This window comes from Equus asinus, chromosome 25 (assembly GCF_041296235.1).
Source record: "Equus asinus isolate D_3611 breed Donkey chromosome 25, EquAss-T2T_v2, whole genome shotgun sequence".
Taxonomy (NCBI): domain Eukaryota; kingdom Metazoa; phylum Chordata; class Mammalia; order Perissodactyla; family Equidae; genus Equus; species Equus asinus.
This window is the reverse complement of record NC_091814.1, coordinates 27,281,736-27,309,619: the sequence shown is the minus strand read 5'-3', so window position 1 is coordinate 27,309,619 and position 27,884 is coordinate 27,281,736. Positions and strand designations below refer to the sequence as shown.

General features: G+C 39.7%; 1 long non-coding RNA gene across 2 annotated transcripts in view; it reads left to right on the top strand.

Annotated features, from left to right (window-relative positions):
* Positions 1-27,149, top strand: part of LOC139042032 (uncharacterized) — a 32,697-nt gene extending 5,548 nt beyond the window's left edge. For both annotated transcript variants that reach the window (XR_011498224.1, XR_011498225.1), the window contains exons 2-5: positions 4,324-4,398; positions 15,827-15,926; positions 16,669-16,843; positions 22,307-27,149. This is a non-coding gene — a long non-coding RNA (uncharacterized lncRNA). The remainder of the gene's footprint in view (positions 1-4,323; positions 4,399-15,826; positions 15,927-16,668; positions 16,844-22,306) is intronic.
* The last annotated feature ends 735 nt before the right edge of the window (positions 27,150-27,884 follow it).

Genomic DNA, 27,884 nt, shown 5'->3' with positions numbered 1-27,884 from the left:
CTCTTTCCTAAACTGGTGCAATTAAATTATGATACCTTTTTTTTTTAAGTTGAATAAGATTAAGATTAAGATGGTCCAGGCTCGAGGTAGTATCAGGAATAAAGTCATCTCTATAATCACTACTGGAATTTCTCCTCTCAGGCAAAATCAACATGCCTTCTAACATGAGTTTTTAATTTTTTCAACTTATAATCAAAAACAAGTTATCACTACATCTCACAAAACAAACAGAGCCATCATCACTGGTCACTCGAAATGCCCTCAGAGCATTTTTAACATCACTACTCAATCACTTTGCTAAGTGTCACTGATCTAAAATATGAAATTTTCAGTTTTATGTCTCCTCTTTGTTACTCTAATTTTTAAAAAAATGCTTTATTAAAAGTTTACAAAAATAGTGGGGCATTGTAATCGTTCAGCTTCAATAGCCATCACCATTTTGTTGTTTCATTTGTCCTTCCCATCTCCTCATCTTTCTTTATTTATTTGGTGAGGAAGATTGTCGCTGAGCTAACATCTGTGTCAATCTTCCTCTATTTTCTCTGTGGGCCACCACCACAGCATGGCTTGATGAGCAGTGTGAACCTATGAACCCTGGGCCACCAAAGTGGACAGCGTGAACTTAACCACTATGCCACTGGACTGACCCCTATTTATTTTTTATTAGAGTAATATGAATCAAATGCTAGACTTCGTTTTTCTTCCAAATACTTTAGTTTGCATTTTAAAGATAATATTGTCTTACATAATCAAAATACCATTATTATACTTAAGAAAATTAACAATAATTCCTAAATAGCATTTAATGCCCAGTTCATATTTAAATGCTCTATTTGTCTAAAAGTATAATTTTTTATAGTTGTCTTGTTGAAACTGAATACAAATAAGGTCTACTTATTTTATTTCATTATTATATTTGTTAATATCTTTTAAAGTTTTCTTAATCCAGAACTACCTGGTGTCCTTCCATTTTTAATTAATTTTTTTGTCTTGTTATTAGCTTACTGGGCAACTTATTGAAAAAATTAGGTCAGAATGTTCCGCATTCTGGATTTGTCTGCTTCTGGTGTCATTTAATTTGTTTATCGATTCCTTATATTTCCTGTGGACTGAAAGTTACATCGAAAACTTTGATTGGCTTCTGTTTCAATTTATTTTGGGAATACTTCACAGTTGGCATTGTGTTCTCTGTAATATCTCACATTAGGAAGTAAATAATGTTTGGTTATCTAACTTCTAGTAAGAATAAAATTGATCAAGCATACAATTACTCTGATTTTGGACCAAACAACTCCTTTTCACAATATCAGACCTTGTCTAGCCTTCTATCTCCTATTCTGCTAACTCAGTGCTAGTAGTGACTCAATAATGGGTTCCTAAAAGCAATTCGAAAAACACTACCACAAGTCCTGCATCTAACCAGGCACATATAATCGTTTTCTGGCTGGCATATCATAGTCCTCTGAATGAATCTCTAGGGGCCTTTATAGGACAAAATACACTGATCACTGCAGTCTAAAAATTGAGCCTAACTGTAGGAGGCATTAGAGAAATTGATGCGGGCTGATAAACCCATGTGAAGCATATTCTCTATAATTTCCAGGATAAAACACTGAATATATTAGTCTCCATATCTATAAATAAAGGAGAAAAGTTGAGTCAGGCAATGTCTTAAGATCTTTTTAGTTATCAAAGTCTATGGTTTCATCCTGGCATCAACCACACTCTGCGTGCAGTGACCCTGGAGAAATTGTGTCTGTACATGAGTACTGAATATCACTCTCTGTATCAAGAGTCAAAGGCTTGTGTCTAACGAAGTATAGATTCAATGTTAAAAATGCTTCTGCTCCTTCAAAATGGAAGGATATATCCCAGATTCTGACTTAAGTGTGGTACACATGAGTTATTTGTTCATGCTGACACTTTTAACCTCTGGTTAACCTATCAAAAGAGAATGTAAGAATCACAGAAGGGGAGAAGAGTGGACAAAAAAACCCAGCAACTTGGTCCTATGAAGGCAGCAAACTAAAAATAAGAAACACTTTTCCTCCCGCCTGGACCCTCATAATATTCCTTACCAATGCCTGCATTCTTGCGTACCTACATTCCAAGGAAATGGTTCCTAGCTGATCAAAGAAAGACCACATCTCTGTCCTTCTCTTCTCCTGCTTCTAAGATTTTGGATTGACAGCTGACAGAAAAACTTGCAATGTTCAGATTGGAAAGAAGAAGACTTGGGAAGACAGGAGGGATCTCTTCAAATACTTGAAGCTTTCTTCCCTGGAAGATGAACTAGGATCATTCTATGTGGTTCTAGAAACAGAAAGGACAGCCAGAGCCAAAGAATGAGAGGCAGAAAGAGGTAGAATTCAGCTGAAAATAGGGAAGTACTTTCCAAGAGTAAGTTTCAGAGACAATCTTAAGATGTAGTTGGATGTCTCTCCTAGTAGTAAGAATCTCTCTATCTGGAATGGTTCAGGTTGACGCTAGATGCCTGGTTATCCAAAACTTTGTAGAAGATTCTGGCCCTGGGTGGCAGGTTGGACACCATAATCAGTATTACTTGTCAATTCTGACCGAATGATTCAATACTTTCTTATTCATCTTTAGCCCCATTTTCTCCACAAAGCTTTCAACTCAAATTTCTGTGAATACCAATTTCTCCTTTATCGGATTTCTCAGCATGTCATTTGTTTGTTCTGTACATTTCAGAGCTTCCGAGTAATACTTTGTTTTATATTGTATTTAGATTTTTCTCCAACTGCTTCACATATATTGCCACCATCTCCCCTCCTCTCTGCAAGATTGCATCCTCCTTTATATTGTGGGAACTCTGTAATATGTTCTTCTTTTACGTCCCCCGTGGTGCCATGTTCATGACTGAACACATGGTTTGTGTTCAATAAATACATGTTGAAATGGATTGAATTGATGTTCAGGGACTGCCATGCAAGAAAGCAAAGCTACATTGTGAAGGCTTCATTCTTAAGGGAAAAAAAAAATCCAACTACATTTTCCATTATGGCTGCCCTTAATTCTTCCATGTCTGCACAATACCTTTCTGCTGCCCTCACCCCCCTTTCCTTTCCCTCCACCTCTCCTAGTCCCTCCTTCCCACAACTCAGTTCAGCCTAAGCAAAACAGCTGTGTTTGGCTTTAACTCTCCTTCTGGGAAGTTCATCCATTTTTTTAGGTAACAAAGGAAGGATTTTTGTATCAGAAGCCTTTCCTGGGGTAATTGAAACAAAAAATTCTTTCCTCTCAGTCTCTATTGGGTTAAGAGGGGTAAAGTAGAATACACACACACACACACAAATATATATGCATAAAGACACACAAAAACACATACACAAAAGGTTCTGAAATCTTGACTCCAGTCTTACCTCTCCAAGTGGACAAGCAGTGCAATTTTGTGCAAATAATGTTACCTCTTTGTGTCTCACTTAATGCAGCTGTATAATGGAGGTGATAATACTTGCCCTACTGACCTCCCAGGGATTCTGTCGCTATGAAATAAGAAAGTGGATGTGAAAATGCCACGTAAATTATAAAGACTATATGGATATCGAGCATTGTTGTTGCTTTTATTAATATATTGAAAGCAAACTAGCCTTTCCCTGTCTCTGAAAGATTTGTCATGTACCAATTGAAAGTAGATAATCCTTTGCAGATGATTGAGATGTGTTTCTCTTTCAGTGCCTTTTGGGAAAAGAGGAATCCCAAAGCAAAACTAAAATCAAATGATCTTCTCATATATTTCAAATTTACAGAAAGCAGTGGCCACTGCATTGTTAAATATGTGGAATCAAGCACAGGGAAACTGTGGACGATCAATTAGGTTTTTTTGTGTGTTTCTGAGGAGCAGAGTTCACATTCAAAATTTAAGTATACATGCTTTCAATCTCTTGTTCTTATTCCTGATGCTTTCAAATTATAATGCAAAATCCCAAAGCTGATAAAGTGATTTTTTTTTTTAAAGAAGTACTCTTTCTTCCACAACAATATAGAGTTGTTTTTTGGAAGATGAAGAATGGTGGCTGAAATGCTTAATGTTCCTGTGTAATTTGCCAGTATTTTCAGAAATAGGAATGTAACGTCAGTGGCAGATGCATCATACAAATGAAAAAAATTAAATTATTTAAATGTATAACCTCTTGTTAAGAGAGAAATATGTGAGATAATGCTTAGATTTTCACTCTCTTTGGATTCATTGTAAGGTGTTGAATAAACATTCCACTGACTTGAGAATTTTTATTTTTTCTAATGTATAGAATCAAATGTAAAATCATTAAGATTCCTATTTGCCAGCTCTTGTGTCCCCAGACTTTCCTGGTGAGAGCCATTGATGTCATCTCCAGACCAGCTCAGCTTTTGAGGTGATCATTACCAGAGGTGGAGGTATGTTACCTGTGTATACTCATCAACTGATAGCTTCTGCTCTTAGCTTTATGGTTATAGAATGAGATTCTGAAATATGGTTAATAAATCCTGAGATGTCTTTGTCTCATGACTTTCAGCCTTCCTCCACCCCCTCAGCTGTGACTTCCTCATTCTGTTGACACAGTTTGCATGACCTGTCTTCTGCCTTGGTCTCTCTACTTAGCACTTTTATATCCTAACAGACTAGGGTTTGAAAATAAATCGGATTGCTTAGATAAAGCCTTGGTAAACTACAGTACCTTTGAGATACCCCCTCCTAGAATCTTGGGTAGCATTCTTCTTTCTCCTCATAAACTGTCTAAAGGTCATGGGCTCTTCTCCCACACTGGAGCACCAAGAACCATAGAACACATCACCCTAACCCCAGCCCTCATGCTACAATGAGCCTCGCCTAACCTGACGTTCTGACATACCAGAGTAAAACATGTGTAAATATGATAAACACATTCATTACCTCAGTTATGTTTTATGTTGAGTCCCACTGCCCACAGTGAGAGACCTTTCTCTCATAGGTGAACCTATGACCTGACTCTTGTTGTACCTCCTGATGTTGAGGCAAAACTGTCGCCTACATCCCCATAGTCATCTTCCACCTGCCAGTTTAGATGCCTCTCCTCAGCTGGAAATACTTCTCTTCTCTCCCTACAGGTACTTTAGTGGCCATAACTCTATTCTCTCTGCTCCCAGATTCCACTTCCTTTGCTCCAGACTATATCTGACAACCTCTGCATACTTAGTCCTAGAATCATAAAAGAACAAAAAAGGATGGAAACTCTGTGCAGCTGAATCTGTATGGATTTTAGTAAGACCTTTTCTGGTATGATCCATAGCATAATATATAACGTCTTTTGTATAATATGGCAGAAGTAAATACAGTTCTGTGTTGATTTCTTTAATGAGTTTTATTTTGTAACTCAATAGAGAAGGTTTATGCTCTTTAAGGGCAAGTAAGAATCATCTTTAATGTATTTGACATCTCCTACATTGTCTTTCTTAAGGAATAAAAATAACACAATGAAGAGCAAAAAGAGTGTTTTTAGGATTAGGAGACCAGAGTTCTCATACTAACTCTAGCACTGTCTATATGACCATGGATAAACCACTCATTTCTTTGAATTTTAGTCTGACATCTGTAAAATAAAGGAGGCTGACTAAGTTATAGACAAAGTTCCTTATAGCTCAAATATTTAACGGTTGATGATATTTAAAATCTAAACAGCTGCAATAATAAATGTTATCAATGAGAAAATTCAGTTTGTTCTGAATTAAGGTTAAAGGCTAATATTGATATTTCATGTTGCTGAAATTACTGCTATTATATATTAATGTAGGCTTGCTTCAACAGCAGTGGGGTAACATAGGGACCAAAAGACAAGTGTGTACTGATTTCTTACTCTCGGGGTGTTAGTGTCTATCACCATGATTGTCCAGTAGAGATGTCATGCAAAGAGCCTTGGGCTGGGTAACTTGCAGATATCTGCATACCCTGAGGCAAATTACTCTAACTATCCAAGACTCAAAGCCTTCAGCTGAGAAATGGGCATAACTGTAACTATCTCACACATTTCATAGACTTGTGATGTCTGTAACTTACAAGAAAGTAATTTGTAAATATTGCACACTAATTAAATGTAAACTCATGTAAACAAATATAAATACTTCTAGTCAAATATTTTGCCATTATCACCTAAAGCAGGTGTGATTAGCTCAATACCTACAGACCCAGATGTTGACTTAAGCTAGTGAGGTGAGTGGGTGATAAATGCTGAATGGTATCTTACACTGGGTTCCTGCTTCGCAAAAGCGGTACCAAGTCAGGGGACTGCATGGTAAGCTAGAAAGTACATGCTCTCCCTAAAGAACTGGTGGCTACTAATCACCAAGCAATTATTGCCATGGGGAAAGGCAGACCCAGTGTGGGCAGAATTCCCAGTTTTTCTGTGGAGCCTGGAAACTCAGATTAGTAGGTGCAATTTCTCACTGGTTACAAGCTGGCAACTGGTTCAAATTTGAAGCATTATAGGGGTCAACACTAGATAGGTCGACCAAAATATATCTTTAGGCAAATTTTCAACTTCTGACCTAAGCTTTAACTATCCCTATGGCTCAAATCTTTGCTGAATGCACATGTGAGAATTCCCCGTTACTGCGAGAACAGCTTCTTCCACTTAGCAATAATGATCACGAGGGATTTAATTTGAGATTTGGATGCGTAAAGCCAGAGACCCCTGGAGAAATATGGATGACAGTTCTAAGAAACGGAAAATGCAAGATTGGTGAACAAATGTGCATCCTGCTTACCACCCGGAAAGGAGATTCCCTGGATGCCTGTAAGGATGGTTACCAAAATGATAGCTGGCAACGCACAGTCAGATTCTATTATAGTGCACTACGGCAGATTCAGTTTCCAGATCCCCAGGAAATCTTTCCTTCATTGGTTCTACAGTACAGATAATTTCTGAAACTATTAGGTTATCCTTTTAGAGAGAAGATTGTATGCTTCATGAAGACTGTGTGAGCGTCTAATTCATCCTTGGATCCTCCATGATGTTGAGCATAGTATCTTACTTGCAATGTCCAGTAAGATTGGTTGGATACGAAAGGAATCTATAAGTTCTATATATGACAGAACACGGTAAATTTTCTGAAGATCACGTGGTATAGTTCAACACAAAACCAAACAAAATAAAAGAAGGGCAAGAATGGGAAACAATCTACACAGGTGGTTCTCCTATAGCTTCTACAATCACTGTAGTTGCATGATGTTGGGCAAGTCACTTCAAAACGCTGAGACTCAATTTCAACATCTGTAACCTGCAAAATTGGATTTCTAAATGCTAAGTTTCCTTCTAGCTCTAACAGCCTACGATTGTCTTCTATCCCTGAAATCAACAAGGATGCCTACGGAATACGAAACCTTTTGGGAAAACCAGGGTTCTTCTTCACTTTTGCCGGTAACAGAAGCTGAGTCAGACCCCTTAGCCATTTTTTTGGTCCCCAAGTTCATTTTCTGATGTTGGCTTCAGATAAAAAATACTTATTCTGCTCTGCAAAACTTGTTTTTAAAACGCTCCAAGGTATGTTTCCCTCTATTCCATCTATGGACATGTTAATGATCTAGTCAAACAACGTTCCAAACCTGTTCCGGCTACTCAGGAGGTCAAAGAAAGTACAATAAAACAACCTTCTAATGGGAAATTCCAAGAAATAAAACCAGTTTCTTGAGCTTCTGAGATAAAGTTAAGGTTGAAATGCATTTCCTCACTTCTGCTCAGATATTAAGGGAAGAGCTACCCTGGAAGCTAGCAGACAGGTGCTCCAGGAATCTCAATAGACGCATGACAGGCCCGCATTCATCATTCAGTTCACCGTGAGAAATGGTGATTGGAGACTGATGTTATCAAACTGCTTAATCTCACTCTCATCACACTGCCTTTTCCTGAATCTTGCTACACAATGTTCCGGAAGAGAGACAGTCATACATTTGCTTTCGATGGCAGTTTCTGATTATCAGCAACTAGGACCAGCCTGAGTCTACTTGGGAAGTAGAGGTTTGTCTTTAATGTCATTGCCACTTCATTTTGGTCATTCATTTATTCACTTACTTCCACATTTATTTATTCGTTCATTCAACAGATATTCATTGACCACCTTCCCTGGCCAAACACAGTTCTGTTCCCTGGGATCTAGACATGAATCACATATTTCTTGAGTGAATAATGAGTGAATGAATGAATGAATGAACAAGAGACATAGTTCTTGCTGCCAAGGTACTCCCAGCCCTTGGGAAAGGGGAAAGATAGACAAATAAAGAGACCGTTATAATTCATCATGGTGAGTGCTATGGTAGAGATAGGCAACGTGTAATGGGGCCCATCAGGGGATGGATGCCCCCTGAAAGGCTCATGGAAGACTTAGTGGAGAGCAGTTGTACATACCAGCCAGCCCCTCAACATGGTCATCTGGTCTGGAAGGTTTGAGATCCTCAGCTAGTAAACAGTTCAATCCTGAAGTGAAGGAGATCACTAGGGAGGGAGAGATGAAGTGGAGAATAAAAGAAGAGGCTTGAAATCAGAAGCCTGGAAAACACAGTACCAGGCACTGTTTGGTTTTGGTCTCTGTGCTTGCAACCCTGATGGAATCCCTAGGTTGTTTCTCATGTTTAGGTGAAAAATACTGGTAGAACTTACATTACTAGTCTTCAACAGCAGAGCTGGGGGAAGTTATAGATAATTGATATTAAATATGCAATGAAGTCTGAAATTCTGATTATGGAATTCCAAATATGAAGCAAAAAATGAGGTGGCATTTTTAAAGGAATGAGTTTTCTCTGCTTGCCATGAAATTATACCTGTTGTCTCTTCTGTCTGTAGGTCAAATGTGGCTCATCCACTGTATCTATAAACATTTTTCATGTGTGTATTAAAAATATTACTATTGTGGCCAGCCCAGTAGTGCAGCAGTAAAGTGCACACGTTCTGCTTCGGTAGCCCAGGGTTCGCCGATTCGGATCCCAGGTGCGGACATGGCACCACTTGGAAAGCCATGCTGTGGTAGGCGTCCCACATATAAAGTAGAGGAAGATGGGCACGGATGTTAGCTCAAGGCCAGTCTTCCTCAGCAAAAAGAGGAGGATTGGCAGCAGATGTTAGCTCAGGGCTAATCTTCCTCAAAAAAAACAAAGGGGGAAAAAACCCCCCTAAAAATATTACTATTGTTGCTAAGATAAACATATTATGAGAATAATAACACTAGTTGTTAGTATCATTATCATTATTAATAATGCTCCTATTGAATCAGGCACTGCGACAGGTAATTTACATACATTGTCTCACTCAGTTCTCAAAGCAAAGATTTAGGATAAAGGAGCAAGAAACAGCTGAAACTTTCAGTTTGGCTTATATAGGAAAACATTTTAAAAAATGGTACTCCAGACTCCAATGGAGCCTACGTTAGAGCTATTAGGTAAAAAAAAAAGATTCTTAATATTTTATGAAAATTTTAAGTTTACTAATATAACTAAAAGGACATAGATTAATTTTCTTGAAATGAACAAACTTGTTACCGGAGAGATTCAAGTAAACAGCAAATAGTGGGTATTCTCCTTTCATATCACAGTAATAATTCTGATGACTTTCTCATTATATTGCAAATAGTGGCTCCATGCCCTCAGAAAAAAAATATTCTACTCTAATGCCCGTCCAAGATAATTTGTGTCATCTTAAAAGGATGTGTGCTTCATTGGATAAATGAAATAAATGAATTTCCATTTGGAAGTCCATCTGGTGTGCTAGAGAAGAAACCAGACAAGAATGGGGAAGTTCCTTGTGTTTCTGTGGACCCTTCCCTATGTGACCTTGTGCAAGTCACTTACTCTGCTTGCACAGCAACTCTTGCTGCACATATTTGTGAGAGTGATGGATGCTTCATAGAGAAAAGTATCACACATCTGAGTCCTCTGGAGAATGGTGGAAGATTGAGCTCCTATAAGCCCCCAAAGAGAACTTCGAGGGACGAGGAACACAGTGCATTATATTGCTGCCTGTCACTCCACTCCCATTCCTTTCCCCCGATTAACTGTTCCCTCACTTTCAGTTATGTCAGGGGGCTTTTCCAGGCGCATGCATTCTCCCCTGATGAGTACAGTAAACATAATTTATAATCTTAATTTACTGAGTCCATACTATGGTCCAGGCACTGTTCTAAATGATTTACATATATCAACTCATTTAATCTTCACAAAACCCCTATGAATTGCATATATTATCACCTACAATATATGTACTGGGGCAATATATACTGGGGCAGAGAGCACTTAAATAACTTGCACAAAATCATATTAGTTTTAAAAGGCCAAGGTGAGATTCAAGCCTAGACAATCTGACTCCATATTCTACCTTTTAGTATTACACAAACTGGTTTCTCCTAGCATGTACTGCTGTCATAATATTCATAACATCTCATAGCACTTCTGCTCCTTTTAGTCTCTCCATACCCTTTTATAAATCTCCCTGTGGAAAGGAATATGTTTTATTTATCTGTTTCTTCAGGACTTAGCACAGTATCTGACACATGGAAGGGCCTTATGATGGTTGAATGAAAGTGCAACCATCTTCCCTAAGAGCATCATATAACTTTGGACACCTCATTTAAGGCAGAAGTTTGAAATCCAAGACCCCCACAATGGTCAAGGAATGGGTTTCAGGTGTCCACGACCTCCTCACTTCCAAGAATTGTAGGCAATATGTCATGGATAAACTTTTTTCTTCCCCTAGGGAAAGACTCTATAGCCTTCAACAGAATCTAAAGGGTTCCATGTCCCAAAAGAGTTTTAAGGGCAACTGAAAGTCTCATTGGCTACCGGGAATGAGTTTTCCTACCTCACTTGACTACAGGTAGAATTGTGCTGATCATTATTACAGGAGTTAAATGGCTAAATTGTCTTGCCCTCAGCAGTACTGAGCTACGACAAAATTCCAACTTTAATCACACATAGAGAAAGGTTTTTTTTTTTTGGAAATCTTTATTATTAAAATAGAGACATTTAAAAATATGGTAACAAAAGTTGTAGTAAGTAAAAGTCAGTTAATAGTGTTCAATTAAATGATCTTTTTTTTGGGAACACTGTATTATGTCTTTCATGTGGACCAATTTTCATTGATTTTTTTTGTCCGTGTTAGTGATTAATTACAAAGGAATTAATGAAATTGATCAGGTAACAATGTACATTAGTCTTTTAGTTGGTTAAAAATCAAGAATAACTCTGGGATTACCTTTTCCTTGGACATAGCCTATGATAATATACAATCTATTTAGTTCTCCCCCAGTTTCTGATGATATGACTTAATAGTCTTTTTGAATGCTATATACTCTTGTTATGTTGTTTAGATTGATTTCTCATTTGGAAAATATTTGTTTTCTCAAATTGGAGAATTCCTTAAGTGCCTAAGAAGATGATAGATAGAAGATGCAGAAGCACTGCTAAATTAATTTCAACATACATTTACTGAGCTCTTGTTGTTTGTCTAGAATGCTGCAAAGACTCTAGGAGCTATTTAAAGGAACAGAAGATATAGCTTTGCCCTAAATAAACTTGCATTCCAGTAGGTAGTTTATGGGTGTCTTTAAATATTAGGCTGAGTGATTTAGAGTTGATGTATAGGCAGGAAATGTCTAGAGTTGATACATGAACGGGGGAGGATAATGATTAAAATGAAAGCTTAATATGGCACTGTTCTGAGAGCCAAATAAAACTGTGATGAAACTGGATGAATGGAAGCCATTGTAGAGACTTTTGTGTTATCTACCAAAACCTAATAAATATGGGGTGGCTCTGTGGTAGTAGAAATGAAGATGAAGGGATGGAAATAAGAGACACCTGGGGAAGGTTTGGCATTTTGGAGGACTATGTTATTCCAATCAGTCGTGAGGCTGACCAGGCTTACAGCTCCTTCTAGGGGAAACAGTCTCATTCATGCTCTTACATGAAGGAATAGCCTTGTGTTTATTACCATGTGCTCCCTGCCCACTTCTGGAAGTAGTTAATTCATCCAATAAAACATTTCTTCCACGAGATCAGTCACTCTATATTCCAGGTTATGAATTGACCTGGTATGAAAGGATGAGCTAAATCAGTCAAAGTCTTCCTCTCCGGAATTTAAACTAAAAAATGCCAGAAGCAAAGAATTAGATATAGAAATTGAAACTGAAAAGATACCCCAATATTGAGATAAGTAGAGCAAGAGTCATATTAGAATATTAGTCATATTAGAATAGGGGCATATTGGTTGGATGTATTTTGGTCCAGATGGTGATGGCATAAGTGTTTATTTCTTTCATGTCAGACTGGGAGTTAGCAATCCAGGGTTGGTGTTTTAACCTATGTTCTCCCAAATGCATACCCATGACAAAAACTTTTTTTCAGGCAAGTTCACTTAGGCTATGATCCAAGAGAACAAGAATGAAGGACAGAGGAAGTGAGACATGGAAGGAGAAAAGGCATTAAAAGGGCACAATATTGGGGTCACCACTGCGAGCAATGGTACCACCTGAGAAACTTACAGATTGCCTTCCAGAATTGTTTAGCTGAAGAAAGGGAGGTGGGAGAATTTATCCACCAATGCCCATTCCTCATCATTTCAGAATTATCCTCAGAGATGTTAACTCTCTCCAGTTTCTTAGAGAGAATGCCTCCTGCCAAGCAAGTTTCTGCCAGTGTCCTAGGTGTTGGTGAAGCTCCGGGGCAGAAGCCAAAGACAAGTGGAGCATTCTTGAAGAGAAGCACTGTCAGCATGAAGTTATTTGAAGCCTATATGGAAGTGCTCACTGGCAGTTGTCATGGTTGGAATCATGTGTATGCTGAGATGATGTAGGTTGGGGCACAGAGGCATCTGACACAGTCCATCCCTCACATTGTCAAGATTTATTCATGCCCTCATAAAGTACAATCTGTCAATGAGTCTTCAAGGTAGTGGCTAGCTGCAACTTTTACAAGAGATTTAATAAACAAAGGTTGGGGAAACAAACTACAGTCTCATTGCTGGTCCAATGAGAGAACTGGTCCAGAGGCTTTAATTGATAGTCAAAACATCTTCCCTTCACCACTCATTCTAGATTTCCCTTATTCTTGCCTGGTACTTCAGGTAATTGGTGGGGTGACCAAGGCCTTAATTTGTTAATAGTCGGAGTCCATGGTTTCCTTGCCCTTGTTAGATCATGGCTGCAGAAATTGTCCATTCACCACTGTGACCAAACATATGAAGACCAATTCTTGGCTACCAAAGGCATGGCCTTGCTCCAGAACCCTGAGGATGTGGGCATACTCAAAACTGACAGCTTTGTGAGCAACTCAATAATTAGGTCAAAGCAATATTCTCAGGCATGGCATATGTTACCTCCAAAATCCAAAGAGGCCCAAAGTGCAAAGTATATGGAAGGGATACTCATTCATACTCTAGACTTCTGGATCCCTAAAAACTTTACAGATGTGTTAAATTCTTGAAACTTTTGGGGGCTTGTCTCCTATCCTCTGGCATGTATGTGTCTGGCATGTATGTATGTGGATATTAGAGTATCCAGAATACTTGCCACTTTCTGTCCACTAGTTCCAATGAGCATCATCATTAGGCACCAGTATAGTAGACTAACATGATGTTCTGAGGAAGATGATTAAGGTCACTGCATACTGTATCGTGGCAGAGAACAAGAGAGTTAACCTGGTGCATTGACATGACAATGAATACTTAGAGCCGTTGTCTCTATGCAAATGTGAACAGCTTCTGGTAGACAGAAAAACATACATTTTCCAGATTCATATGGGCATATCAAGTGTCAATTACAGTAAAGATACCACATTCAGCATAGCAGCTGCTGTTGGGGCTACCTATTGATTAAGATCATGGTGATTCATAAACCAGTTGCCCCTGGTTATGATTCCTCTGGTTTTTGAAGGGAGTGAACTAAGTGGGGATATGATGAGGACCAAACTCCTCCAACCTTTAAGTCTTTGAGAATGACATTAACCTTTACAATGTTTTCAAGGATGAATTATTACTTCTGTTTTATTATAACAGCAAGGTGGGATTTGGAGGGGCTGTTATCAGAACTTCCATTACCCATTTTGGCCATAATGGCTTCTAAACTCCACAGGTCAGAAAACCAGTATGAACATTCTGCTAGCTACTAAGTATATACATTTCAATTATGCATTTGGGGAATAACTGCAGAGTTTATGTAGTCATATATTTTCCCCTCTCCCCAAGTGCAACTCCTTTAAGATCTGTCTGTTTGTATTCACTAGCCAAGTCCTAAAATTCTTTTGGTTCAATAAGCTATTTCCTCCTGAAACATGGACTATACTTCCCCACTTGGGGTGTACTGAGCTCTGATCCTAGTTTTTGGTGTGGAAGCAATGAGGATATGTAGGGACAGATAACAAGCATCGTCTTTTGAAGCATCCACCTCCGTTATTGTTTTGCTTGGTTCCTCGATAAAGACAGGCTGGTCTCCAGCTACTGCTGGGCTGCTTCTGCTGGTCCAGAGGTTTCAAGGGACCATGAAGATTCAAGACTCTTGGACTCATTTATACAAATGTCTCCATGCCAGGTCTTAGGGTCCTATTTCTGTCCTATCAGCCTCTGTCTCGACAGAAGAGACCTGTTGTGGCTGCACGTACTTTATCCTTTGTATCCCTTACAATTATGCCTTACAATAAAATTCTGTTCCTGATTTTGTGCATTCTCTGAACTGTGGATGCAGGAGATAAGGGTTGCTTTAATCCTTGCCATGGAGACCTCTTGTTTTACCCTGAGTTGGTGGTTTTCTTTCTTTAAAGCATCCACAGCAGTTAGTAAAACTGCTGGATTCTGCATGGATCTTATGAGAAGTGTTCAGATTGTCTCCCAGAATTGTCCACCCAAAATGGAAAAGCAGAAAAATGTAGCCAATGCTTTTCATTCCCAATTGGTTGACAGTTTTCTACGATGATATGAACGCTTTTGTACTTTCTAGTTGCACGTGTGCACTGGCTGAGCAAGTTCCTCCCAGTGCTCAAGTCACAGGACAAGCCAAATGACAGAAAGTGAAGACATACGGAATATACTTGACGCAGGACACTATCAGTGTGAAGTGAGTCAAAGTTCTCATGCAACTTTTCACAGCAGCTGCAGCTGAAGTCAGAGATAAAGAGATATGAGGTAGGACATCAGAGGTATTTGATACCTCAGGCAAGGCAATTCCAGTTTATCAGCAACTCAGGATCTTTTTGTCTCTTGACTTTCCATCCCTAAGGTGATACCCTAACCATATGGTAGAAAATAACTCCTACTGCATCTTCATTCAAGCCAGTGGGAAAGGGAAAAAGAAGGAGAGGGTACACCTTTTTCTTTCAGAGCAAAATACAAAAGTTGTGCTCGCATCCATTGGCCACAGCTTAGCCACATGGCCACACTTGGCCACCATGGAGCCTGAAAAACGCAGTTTAGGATGTTCTGAGCAGCTGGGTACCTGGTCAGAAATCAGAGATTCTATTCATATAAAACAGTAGTTTTAAACTCATACCCTGAGCAGAATTTTAGAAACGTGTGGTGGTATTTTGTTTGACACAATGACTGGAAGTTCCTCCTACCATTTAACTTGAAGTTGGATGAACTGCAATGTCCAGAATAGCCTTGTGTAATGAAGAGTTGTTTTGTGCTCTGTATGTACGCCTTTTCAAAATCCTGAAGGATGTTCAGGTGAGTGGAAAAAAAATTATAATTTTCTAAGTGTAGAGCTTAACTCCATTTTCCATATAAATGTGCAATTGTAACATAAACTGAATTTTCTGGAGGTGTACCTACTCCTTCAGTCAAGGAAAAATTGTTCTTTATTATATTTGTATCTTTAGCCAGAGTTGTTCACCATTTCAGAAAAAAGCACGTCATCTACAACAAGGCTGCTCATGATATTTGAGTCATCAGCAGAAGTCACCGTGTCAGTCCCCATTTGTAAGTGCCACATTCATCCTGGTTCACATTTAGGTATAATCATCTTACTATTTTGTTTCATTTTCTAGTGTAGTTATGCCTGGGCATTTATGTATTAAATTATATATTATTTTTAATTAACTAATTTAATTTAAATAAGTAATGTAAATTGTTTTCTTTTAAATTATTTTCTTTGTTTTATACTTAGGGCATTTGGGGTTCTTTTCAAGGTATTTGTATAAGTAAGGTAGGTTTCAGGATAGGAAAGGGGGCATAGTAAACTATTCAGAGTAAAAATGGGATGTTTAGTCTGATAGGATTAAAAATCCCTACTATGGAAGGAGAAAACAGAGACTGGGGGACAAGGGACTACCTCTCCCACAAAGAAACACTCAAGTCCAACTAGGGAGATGGAAATTACGAGTAAATTGAGACATCGGAAAATATGTATAAGTAGAAGGTTTAAGACAAAAAAAAAGTATACAGTAAGAATACAAGAAGTCAGTTAGTTGTACAAAAATAATGGAGTGGAGACATGGAGAGTAGCCCAGCCTCGTTAAAAGTAGAACACTACAGCGAATCTCCTTGAGCTCCTGCTGCTGACTTCTACGAGGCTACCTTAATCTGAATGGATTTCCAGGTCCAGTTTTCCTGTGCACCAGCTGTGTTCTAACTCCCACTTTCACAGTAGTTAATTCTGACTTGTTTCCTACTCCTTCTGCTGCCTGCTATTTCTCTTCTCCTGGGTTCCTTTGCACCTGAGATTATTTGAGTATATGTGTATTCAACCAGAAGAGCATAACATCGATGAAGACTAAGAACAAGTACAAAACTCTTCGAGTTTGGCAAATTGGAGAGTGGGGCCATGCGGAGCGTGCTAAGAGAATTATGCTACCATTGATCGAAATGAAGACTGTTTTGGATTTGCAAGAAAGGAGGTGAGATGCTAATCTTTTGTGCCAGTCTCTCTCTTATTTAAATTTTAATTATTTGTCCTTATTGATTTCTTGGCTCCTCACTCACCCCTCTAGTTCTCTCTACCACTCTTCTGAGGGTTCGTTTATGAAAATTCCTTTTATATTTTGTTCTATACGCTACACAGTTTCAGAAGTGGAGTTAATTTCTGAAGCTTCTTCCCCTTCCTGATTGGGCATCCGAGTGAGATTAATTTAGTTAATTCTGATGGCTGTAAACACTGTGTATACCAGGATATGCCAAAGGTATGGTTATGGGTCATTTACTCTTTCATCAAACCTCTACTGCATGCTGAGGAATTGTGTCTGATAATAAAGACAAAAAGAAACGTAAGTGTCAGTCCTTCACCTCAGGGGGCTCATAGGGGAAATGTCAGACCCTCTGATCAATTTTTGCATTAAAACACAAATTCTGCATTCCCAATGTGTACAAGGTACTGTGGGATCACAGATAAAAGTAATACTAACTTTGCCTGGCAGACCTGGGCAAAAAATAGAGGACATTTGGAGTCAAATTTATAAGATGAGCAAAAGTTCACAAGATAAAGAGAAAATAAAGAAAACAGAAAAGAAAAATAAAGAAGAAGAAGAAAATGTAGAACTAGAGGCATAGAATCAAAATACTGTCTACACTTAGGTGTGGAAAATTAAGAAAAGAACTTAGAGAACCTGAAGGTATTTGAGAGCGGGGTCAGAATGGAGGGAATTGAAGGTATAAAAATGAAGGTTGATATAAAGCCGGGGTCAGACAATCACTATACTCTTGGCTAAGAAGTTTGAACTTTATACATTTATTCATCTATTGCTTATTGATAATGATGCTAATAGTAATATGCATCACACAGAAAGACACATTGCTAAGTAACAACATAATTTGCTTAACAATCTAAGCAATACATTCAAAATTGGTGAGTTTGAGGTGCCAATATGAAATTCAAATGGAAATAACTAGTTGGCAGTTGGAAGTATGAAGCTTGGGGAACAGAGTGAGATACAAGTTGAATATTAACACGCGCCAACTACTGGCATCTGGATTCTGGTTGAAGCCATATCAAGAACAGTTAAAGCAAACCAAGAAGATGGCGAAGGGCAACACTGTGGGGAACATCAATATTTAAGAGATGGATGGAGGAAGGGAAGACAATGAAAGAAATTGGAAGTAGTTGTAAAGAAAGAACAAGGATTGAATAGGGTCCCGAAGCTGAAATCAGAAAGATATTTAAGAAGGGAGCTATTGCTAAGCCAAATTCGACAGAGAACCTCAATAAGGTAAAGATTAAAATGTATCCATTGCATGTGGAACCTCAAATCATTCCCTCATATGGAGATTAATTAAAATTTTAGGAGTAAATCAAATCCAAAAAGCCTATGAATAATACATCTAGCCTGGAAATATTTCTTTACGGAGGGTTAGAGCAGGCCCCATGCTCTAAATCCATTTCCCAAATCCTATTTTTGCAGAACATTTCCCCCAAGCATGGGATGATATGCTATGGCATTTGGAGGTGGGACAGCAAAATGTTTGCATTTATGGACTCTGCTTTAATAAAAAACTTGGCTTAGAAAACAGTCTTACCACTTAAAGAGTAGAGTGACCATTGGAAGTTACTTGACACTCTGAGACTCAATTTCCTCATCCAGAAAAAAAGAAAATATACCAATTTCATAGGGTTGTAGGTGAGGATAAAAGGAAATAATTGGATGTAAAGTACTTAATCTGGCACATAGTGAGGGCTCAATAAATAATAGCTATTATTATTATACTGGGCTGCTATGTGATGAGAACCCTGCTATTGCTTGACTTTTCATTAACCGTGCAACACTGGGGAGTTTTTGGCAGCAACCACAAAGCAGTTTGTTGGCACACAACCTTTCAATTATCTGCACTACTGATCCCCTCCATTAGCATGGATAAGTGAAAGTGTACAGCGTAGATAAGCCAGAGGGAAGAAAAAAAACCAGTCCAGCCATATATCTATATAAATTCCTATTAGGAATTTAGGAACAGTTTCTCCTGACTGCAGATTTATATCTTCAAAGAGAAGAGTCCAAGTTCCTCTGTACATGAGTTCTTTAATTTGACCATAAGGAATGTTAACTCTTCTTTGTTGTGGCTTTATTTTTACACAACAAATCTCCATTTAAGGAAATATACTGAGACTTTTTTCTGTGTGGGGAATGTTTCACCTCGGATTCTATTTCCAATGCTGTGCCTCTATCTGCCAATGCTAAGAATTACTCGAGTTATTTGAGAGTCAATGGAATGATAATAAAAGTTCCACCTTATCTGACACCGAATTCTCTGTCTTTGAAATATAGAGACAACTTTTTTCCACAAGGCTAAAGAGGCTTTACTTAGAGGTGGTATAAATTTATAGGTTTTATTTTTGGCCACTGGAGGGCTCTCATATTTTTCCACTAATGAAACAGAAAGCTTGAGCTTGACTAAAAACTGGAAATCAAAGACGAAAGTTTAAAAAGAGTGATCCTGTAGTCTGTGCCCCAAAACTAGGTGCAGACAAAATTTGAGACAGGTTGATCTAATGCTGTAAAGCCATCATTTGGCCACTTGAGACAGATGCTGAGTCATTGGCTGTGACTCAGATCTCCAACTGCAGGAGAAGGGGGACCGTATTCTTCACTTCTTTTACTTTGGTGATCTGTCACTATCTCTTTTCCCTTCTGACTGATAATCTCCCAGCTCCCTGTTCTTTCAATGGAGATCCGATGAAATAATGCTGACACTTGACTCTTTTTCAGACCGCCTCCTTTTTCTCTTATGCCTAAACTCTGTCTACCATCCCAAGTCTTTCCCTATCAATGACCTTCCCTAACCATTATCGTTGTATCCTATAAGTCCTTTCATAAACTCCAGCAATAACCCTCTAACACACACACACACATGCATGCACACAAAACCATTTGTGCTGCCGTCAGTGGTTCCAGGTCTACTCAGGTCAACCACATAGTACTGGATACTTGTGTTGAGTCGTCAGACTTGCCAACAATGACCAGGTTTGTACACAAAGGAAGGCAGCCAGCAGTCTGGATCACAGCACTCAAGTGGATACAGTGATCTTCGGTCTGATCTCAGCTGTTGTGAATATCCAAGGGACAGGGAAGAGATGGTGGCAGGTATCTTTGGAAGCAGTAATATTCATAGCCAGAATTGTCTTTCTGGCTTGAAATAGGAGGTCTCTCTGCCTTGAAATAGTACCCCCAAGCAGTAACTATAGGTAGAGACAAAGTCTGGCTCCTTGATGAGACATCTGGAAAGGCCATTACATCATCAGTCAAGCAGACTGGGGTTGTGGGGGAGAGCTGAAGAAGTAAATCAGGAGGGCAAGGTTTAAGATCTGTGAACATCTCAGGAATTTGTGGAGAAAGCTGCAGTTTAGAAGACGCACAAATACTCAGTGATTCACCTGAGACTATCAGAAGCCGAGCCTGGAGCAACACGAGTAATTCTAGACCCCACCTGTGGGAACAAGCTATGAATTCATTGCTAAGCTTGTTTAAGTGAGGCCCAAGAACCATAAGCTGAAGGTCTCCAGAGCTAGCAGCCGAGAAGAGATGATACACATAGAGTCTGACACAGTGCTTGCTGGTGACTGGGTTTTGTTCCCAGCTATTTTTGAGATATCATGGACTCAATCTTTTGATAGTCTTCTTAGATTCATTCCACCTCATTGAGTTTGAGCTTCAGTGCATAAGTGTAATAATACCCATTTGGGCACTAGAGACCCTTTTTGTATATAATTTTGTTGTTGTTCGCCTACTGAAGATAAGGTTGCTGAAGTGCTCTGTCCTTTATACATAAAGTTCTTTGTTTCATAACCCCTTCTTTTATTTGACTTACAAATATATACGGTGGCCGTTACCAATTTCTAGATCATACATAGAATTGGCGTTTAAAAGTTGTCATCCATTAGTTAATAAGAGTAAATCTTGGTTCATTAATTGTGATAAATGCACCATACTAATGAAAGATGCAAAAGAAAGCTGGGGGTGGGATATACAAGAACTCTTGGTACCATCTTCTCAATTTTTCTGTGGTTCTAAAACTGTTCTAAAATAAAAAATTAAAACAAAAGAATTGGCCAGCCAATCACCTACTGTAACCCCATTATCAGTTAAAGTTATAGGGTGAACGATGGTAAGAGGCATGTCAAGGTGGCAGAAATCAACCCTTCGAGTTGCCTGCATGCACAGATACAGAGTCGGGCAGCAGTCCGGAGGCAAGAGGACTGACCAGCTCCCTTATTTAGGGTGTTTCTATTAGAAGCATGGCAGATCCCCACTAGGATCATTAGGCTCTTCTGTGCTGCTACTTACCCTGAAGACAACTTTTTTCCCCTGAGAAGCATCAGCCTGCTGTCCTTCATCCCAGAACCCTGAACTGAAATCAGTTCAAAGCAGTTTCAGACTATCCTTGCTTTTTCAGTTTCTTTTTCTTGTATCTCCTGATACCCAGACATGACCTTACATTTTTTACTGGCCTACATCTTTTGTTGACTTTCCCACTCTGGCCTAGTTTCTGCTGTTTCATTTCAGCCTACCTCCTTTTCTGGCTTATACAGAATGCCTACCCCATCACCCTCTCCATTTATCGACCATTGGTAAAACATTACCATCGGACTGTTGGCTTTCTGATGATGATGAGCATCATGACGTAGTGTTTGAAGATAAATGGCTTGATGCTTAAATGTGAAAGAGCCAAAGATGGCTCTGGATATGTGCTCCTCTTTCTCCTTCTATCTCTATTCTTGACACCTCCTCCTTTTCTAGGAGCTTGGTGCCACCCTGTGTATCTACGTACTTTCCAGAAACCTATAGTGATAACCCATCAGATCTGCCTCCAATTCTGCACCTAAAATTTCCCCACCACTTCACTATCAAAAATCTTTTCAACTGCAGACTAATTTTTTTCTCCCCTAAATTTCTTTTTTGATCAATGTGCTGTGCATGTTACCCTTAACCAATGTCTAGTTGTTGTTCTGGGCACATGAGAGGCTTATGTTTCCTGCCTCCCTTGAAGCTAAATGTGGCCATGTGACTTGCTTTGGCCAGTGAAATCTGAACAGAAGTGATGCATGTCGCTTTCTTGTAGGAGCATTTAATTGCCAGTGCATGACTCTCCTGTCTTCTCTTCTCTTGCTATGGTGATCATGGGAGGTTGATATAGACGTGCCATAAGATCAAAGGAGCCTTTAGTGCTGAGCCAACATATGGAGGAGAGTTGACTGGACATACCAGGAACTTTGTATTAGCGAGTAAGTTTTGTTGTATTAAAAGGAGCTAAGATTGTGGGAATATTTTCAGCACTTTATAACCTAGAATATTTTGACTATTGCGGTTGAAAAGTGATCTCGAGAGTATAATACATTGTTAGTAATTGATCATATCTTAATATATTATCTCTTCCAGAGTATTTCCTTTGTGATAGGAGCTCCCAGGAGACAAGACATCTTAACTGAGAAGAATGAACTACTAATGATGGAGTAGAAGACTCTTGGGCATATTATAGAAGATGATATTTTGGGATAAGACAGTCTTCATTTGCTCTCTAATCATACCATGAGGGTGTCTGGCCAGATTATTATCCACATACACATTTTAGGAAGTACAATTTGTGACAAATGTAAAAATTGTGGAATCTCAGCTCTTGCTATAAGTTATCCCTTCTAATCCATTCTGAATATTACTAACAGAATGTTATAGGTCACTCATTGTGTTCTCTACATATCTTGTATCTTTAATTTTTTAACAGTTTTGAATATCCTCTTTTGTGATTAATAATAATAACTCTTTTTTACGAGTTCTGGCTAGGATGCAGGCTTTTTATGTACATTATCATATTCTCTTCAACCACACTGTGAAGTGTTGTCCGCAAAGGCACATGGTTAGAAAGTGAGTGATAGAAGCAAGATTCAAACCCAAATTCTCTGGAGAATATATGCTCGTTTCACCATGAGCTCTCTCTCTCCTTAGATGCAACCCACATTTCCTCCAGGGCCCAACATAAGCTCCCCCTCTCCAGTGTAGCCTCTTGTCTGTCAGTCCTCTACACAGTGACTCCTTCTCCTTTGCAATTCTTATTGTCATTTGGAACCACAGCAGCTTTTATCCAAAGATGGCCCTCCAGTGACCCACGCCCCTTGATGTTCAGTCCCTTAACAGGCTGTCCCCGTGACTTGCATTTTGACCCACAGTATTTGACAGACATGATACTGCATAACTTCCAAGGATAGGTCATAAGAAGCCTTGCAGCTTTTTCCTCAGCCTCCAGAAACACTCACTCTGGGAGTACAGGCTCTGAGGGAAGCAAAATATCATGTGAGATGTCTGAGACCATCTGAGATGACTGCGCCGTGCGGAAGTGCATGGCAGCCACAAGAGGATGCTGTGTGGAGAGAGACAGATGCCCACATAGCCCCTATGGGTACCAGGCATCCCAACAGAGGCACCACACATACGAGTAAAGGAGTAAAAGAGCATTCTGGACATCCAGCCCAGTCGAGCCTACAGATGATTCCAGCTCCAGCTTCCATGTGTCAGCAACTGCATGAGAGATCCCAAACAAGAACCACCCAGCTGAGCCCAGTCAAGACACAGAGCTATGACTGGTAATGATAAGGTGTTTTTTAAACCACTAAAATTTGGGGAGGTTTATTTTACCTCAGTAAGTATTTGGAACAGGAACTTACCATATAATATCCTCCCTCCCCACTGCTGGCACGTCGTAATATCTATGGGCTGCTATTCTATCCATTTTTAGAATTTTAGTAATTTACATAATTGATCAATTGCCAGCATTTTGATTGAAGCTTTTTGGAGGTTTGTCTGATTTGAGATGCATCCTCAGCTTAGCACCTGGGACATGCTATGATTTCAACAAGTGTTGATTGATTGATTGATAAGCTCCTTCAGATCAGAGACTATGTCATGCACACTTGTAATTGTCCTACAATGTCCGGCACAGAGCTTGACTGTAGACCTTCAAGGATATTTGTGGGTGAGGTTTATGTCAATCAGCACACTGGAACATACTATGAGAAATGATGGATCCCTCTTGTGATCTGTTTTCTATAACTCCCTCCTTAGTCTGTCCACGTGCCCTGGGCTTCAGCCTCATGAGGCCATACTGGGAGCAAATACATAATCTGTGTATTTAATCATGCTGCTTCCTCTGCTTGGAATGTCTTCCAACCCCCTACCCTACCCATTCCACTTTGTGAAAACTTATTCATTCTGCAAAATCCAGCTAAAATATTGCCTTCTCTTTACACTTTTCCTGCCCTCTTACAGCACCATAGTAATCCCTTTTCTTGAGTTCATGGTACCTATTGAGTACTTACCACGGGGCATTTCACTTCATTGTCATTGTCTCTGTTAGCTAGTGAGCTTTTCAAGGACTGGAGCTGTAGCTTATTTAACTTTGACTCATCAGCACAGTGAATGGCACAAAGCAGGTGGTCAATAAATGACTGCTGGATGAATGAATACATTTTACAAGGAGAGAACAACCGTGTGAGAGATAAGAAATAAACACAGTGTTGAGTGTTTTGTCACCACAAAGTGCTATTAATAGACAATTGGCACCAAGCTCTCTGGCTGCTCCTGCCTAACTCATGCTTTAATCTTCCCACAAAGCCAACAGCCATCCTTTAATCAATGCGGTTGCCTTTCTCTGAACCCTCTCTACTTTGTACTTTTTTTTGTCCTGAGATGCCTGAAGCCTCTTCATATTCAGCCCAAAATAGCACTGACCTTTCCGCTGCTGTATCACCTGGCAGCTCATATCTAATTTCCTTTGGCAAGAGCCTCTCGCTCGCTTTTAGCATTTCTGCTTTCCAGGTTTCTCTCACTGCACCCTATGTCGCTGATTCTGTTTTTCCCTCAGAGAATCTGGTTTCCATTTTTTTCTGGTTTGAACTCTACCTGGCTATTTATTTCTTTTCCCCCAGGCATTCAATGGTACAGGAACGGGGAGGACTCGGGAGATGACGGAGGATAGCTTGTGGTGATTTCTCCACAGGGTAGGAGCACACTTAAGACCTGGAAGATAGCACTGCCCCAGCTCATGCTGCCCCTCAACAGATTGCTGTCCCCTTCCAGCCTTTCCATGGATTCAGGGGAAGCGTTTCATTGGGTTGGGATTCTCTTTTTATCTTTTTTTGTTTTATTTTTCCTTTCCTTTCTTTCTTCCTCTTTTTGTTTTTTTCTTTTTTAGTTTGGATGATATCCATCCCAGATTGCATGCTTAGAAATCTGGGGGACACGTTAAGAAAATTCTTACTCAGCAATTCTTGGGAGCCATCTTCCTCAAGGGCCAGCCCCAGATTCCAGCTGACATTATTCTTTACAAAATGGCTTCCCGTAGAGAACCTGAAAAATAGCTCTGTCTCCATACATCCTATGAACTGAAAGGAGACTTTTATAACATGGAAGTCTTTGTGAGTCCCAGAAACTGACACTGTAACTCAGACTCAAACAAACGAAGAAATTGTAAAAGTAAACAACATACACTCGTGAAAATCACGTATTAAAAATGACAAATACAGCACGTCTAGAATATCTCCCATCTTCTTATGCCTTTGTGCTTCTCTACGTGCTATTTCTTCAGCTTACAATAACCTTACTCACCTTCTCGTTTTATTGAAATCCAACTTATCCTTCAAAGCACAGTTTCAGATGCCACTTCTTCCTTGAAAAGTCACCTTCTCCCCCAGAGGCAGTTTCTCACTCTCTCCTCCAAATTCCTGCTGCCTTTTCTTTCTAGCAGTTTCCTAGCTTGTAAAACAGTCAACCTTATGTTTGAGTCTCTTGTAGAGGCATTATTTCTCACCCTAAACTGTAAACTCCTTGGAGGCAGGAAGGCTGTCTTATTCATTCCTATCACCTCTACCAACAAAAGCTACACCTTTTCAGACCATGTCCTAGAATGGCTCATTGTAATTTTGCTTTCAGAGTGAAAAAACATGCAGAGCTCAGCCCTGCTGTGATTGTCTGAGGGTTCGCATCTTCTTAGACCACCACAGCTTGGAGGTTACAAGAGGCCTCTCTAGGTGTTCTAGAGTTCACCTCAGTGGAACAAAATAAAAGTGTTTGGGTGAGTGTGTGTGGGAGGGTCTGAGTAAGGAAAAGGAGGGAGTGTGGTGGGAGAGAGGAAGAGACTGCTTTTTTCTCAGATAGTAGAACATTTTGTCTCAATGGAACTTAGTTGTGATCTCCTCTAATAAAAATATTTTAAATAAAAATTATTTTAACAGTTCACATATGAGAATTTTTAAATGCCAGGCATTGTGCTTTACATACAATACCTTTTATTTCTGATGACACCGTAAGAGATAAGTGTTGTCATTATCCTCATCTAACAGATAAGGAAACTGAGGTTCTGGCCAGAAAGGTGAGGTAATTTGCCCAAGGTTACACAGCTAGTAAATGGCTATGGTTGAATTCAAACCCACACTAGCTGATGGCAGGACCCCTGCTTCTAAGCAATACACTAGTCTGTCTCTCTGTGCAGATGGAAACTCCTTTATTTAACTTGTGTCACAGTTCCTCTCCTATGATCATTAATGAATACAGAAGGTTTTTGAACATGGAAGTCACATGATGAAAGGATTAATTATTTACACTGCCAAACAGAACAAGAACTCTAATTACTGCTATTTATAAATGATTCTTAGACTATTTATAAATGGCTCCTACATATGAGGGATCTCTGTGTCTTCCGCATGATCATCTCCACTCTCACAACAACCCTGCAAGGAGAGTATAAATATCTTCATTAAACAGACAAGGAAACCAAAGGCCATCAAGGTGAAGGAGCTTGCACAGAGCCTGACAGCCAGGAGTTAACAAAGCCAGCATCTGCCTGCTGTGCCGCCTTTGATGACATCCTGTGCTTCCTGCACAGCTCTAGAGAAAAGGATGAGACTGCATTTGTAAATAATTTACTTGTTTCCCTCCCCCAATTCAAGGAAGACATTTATTATTATTGTTACTGTTGTTATTATATCTCAGAGCCTCTTTGTTCTTAATGGTACGCATGTTAAGTTTACATTATTTCTCAGTACCCTCTGATCCTATCTTACGGTTCCAGAATTTTCCAGGTAGTGCTGAGTATACATGTGTTGGACATTAAATTGAAGTCTTCTGTTTTTCCTACTCAATTGTGAACAACGGAGCAGCAGGGCCCTTTCTTATTCACCTTTGAAGCCTCAATTCCTGGCAAATAATAAGTAGCTATTAAATAAAAGTTGCGTGGAACTGCTGTTTCCCCTGTCATTCTCCCACTTATCTCTTTCCTTCCTCCCCTGCTATCATTTTATCACCTAGCTTATTTAACATCCAGTCTAGGGATTGCAGTGGCACCCACAGGCACTATCAACCCCAGCGGTGGCATTCTAGAACAAGAGTGGCCAGCCCCTCCCTAGGCAGTGGTCCACGACTGGCAGGCTCCCCTGCTTTGGGAGCTCAGCAAGCCCTTCCCTCTCTTCTCTCATGGAACACTGGCTCTTCATATTCCTGTTTAGCAGCACTCGTGTTCGGATTCATTAATTAATGAAGATTAATCAATAATTAAGTGTTCTATAGCCACCCAGAGGCCATTTCGCGGTGCAGTGATATATTTATTGCCTCATTCTGTGCAAGGACTCTGGAGCTGTCTGGTACTGCTCATGGGTTGGTTTATTATAGGCTGCCCAATCAGCAACCCAGAACTCAAAGCACCTCCCTCCTGGCCTCTCTTGCACGTAGGGACCTTACCCCAGCCCTCCTGGCACAGCTGCTGTCTGTACCAGCCCAGACCTCTCAATCTGTTCCTTGTAGACTGCAGGCTCAGGTTCCTGAGGGTGATCTGCGCTGGGGCTCGGGCTGGGGCAGAGCCAGACGGCTTGGGAAGAGTGCCCTCCGCATCTTTGAATCCCGCAGGTTTGCCCTGACAGCAGCACTTGGTACTTGTTACTCACAGGAGGCACCGCCATCAAGTTCAGGGCTC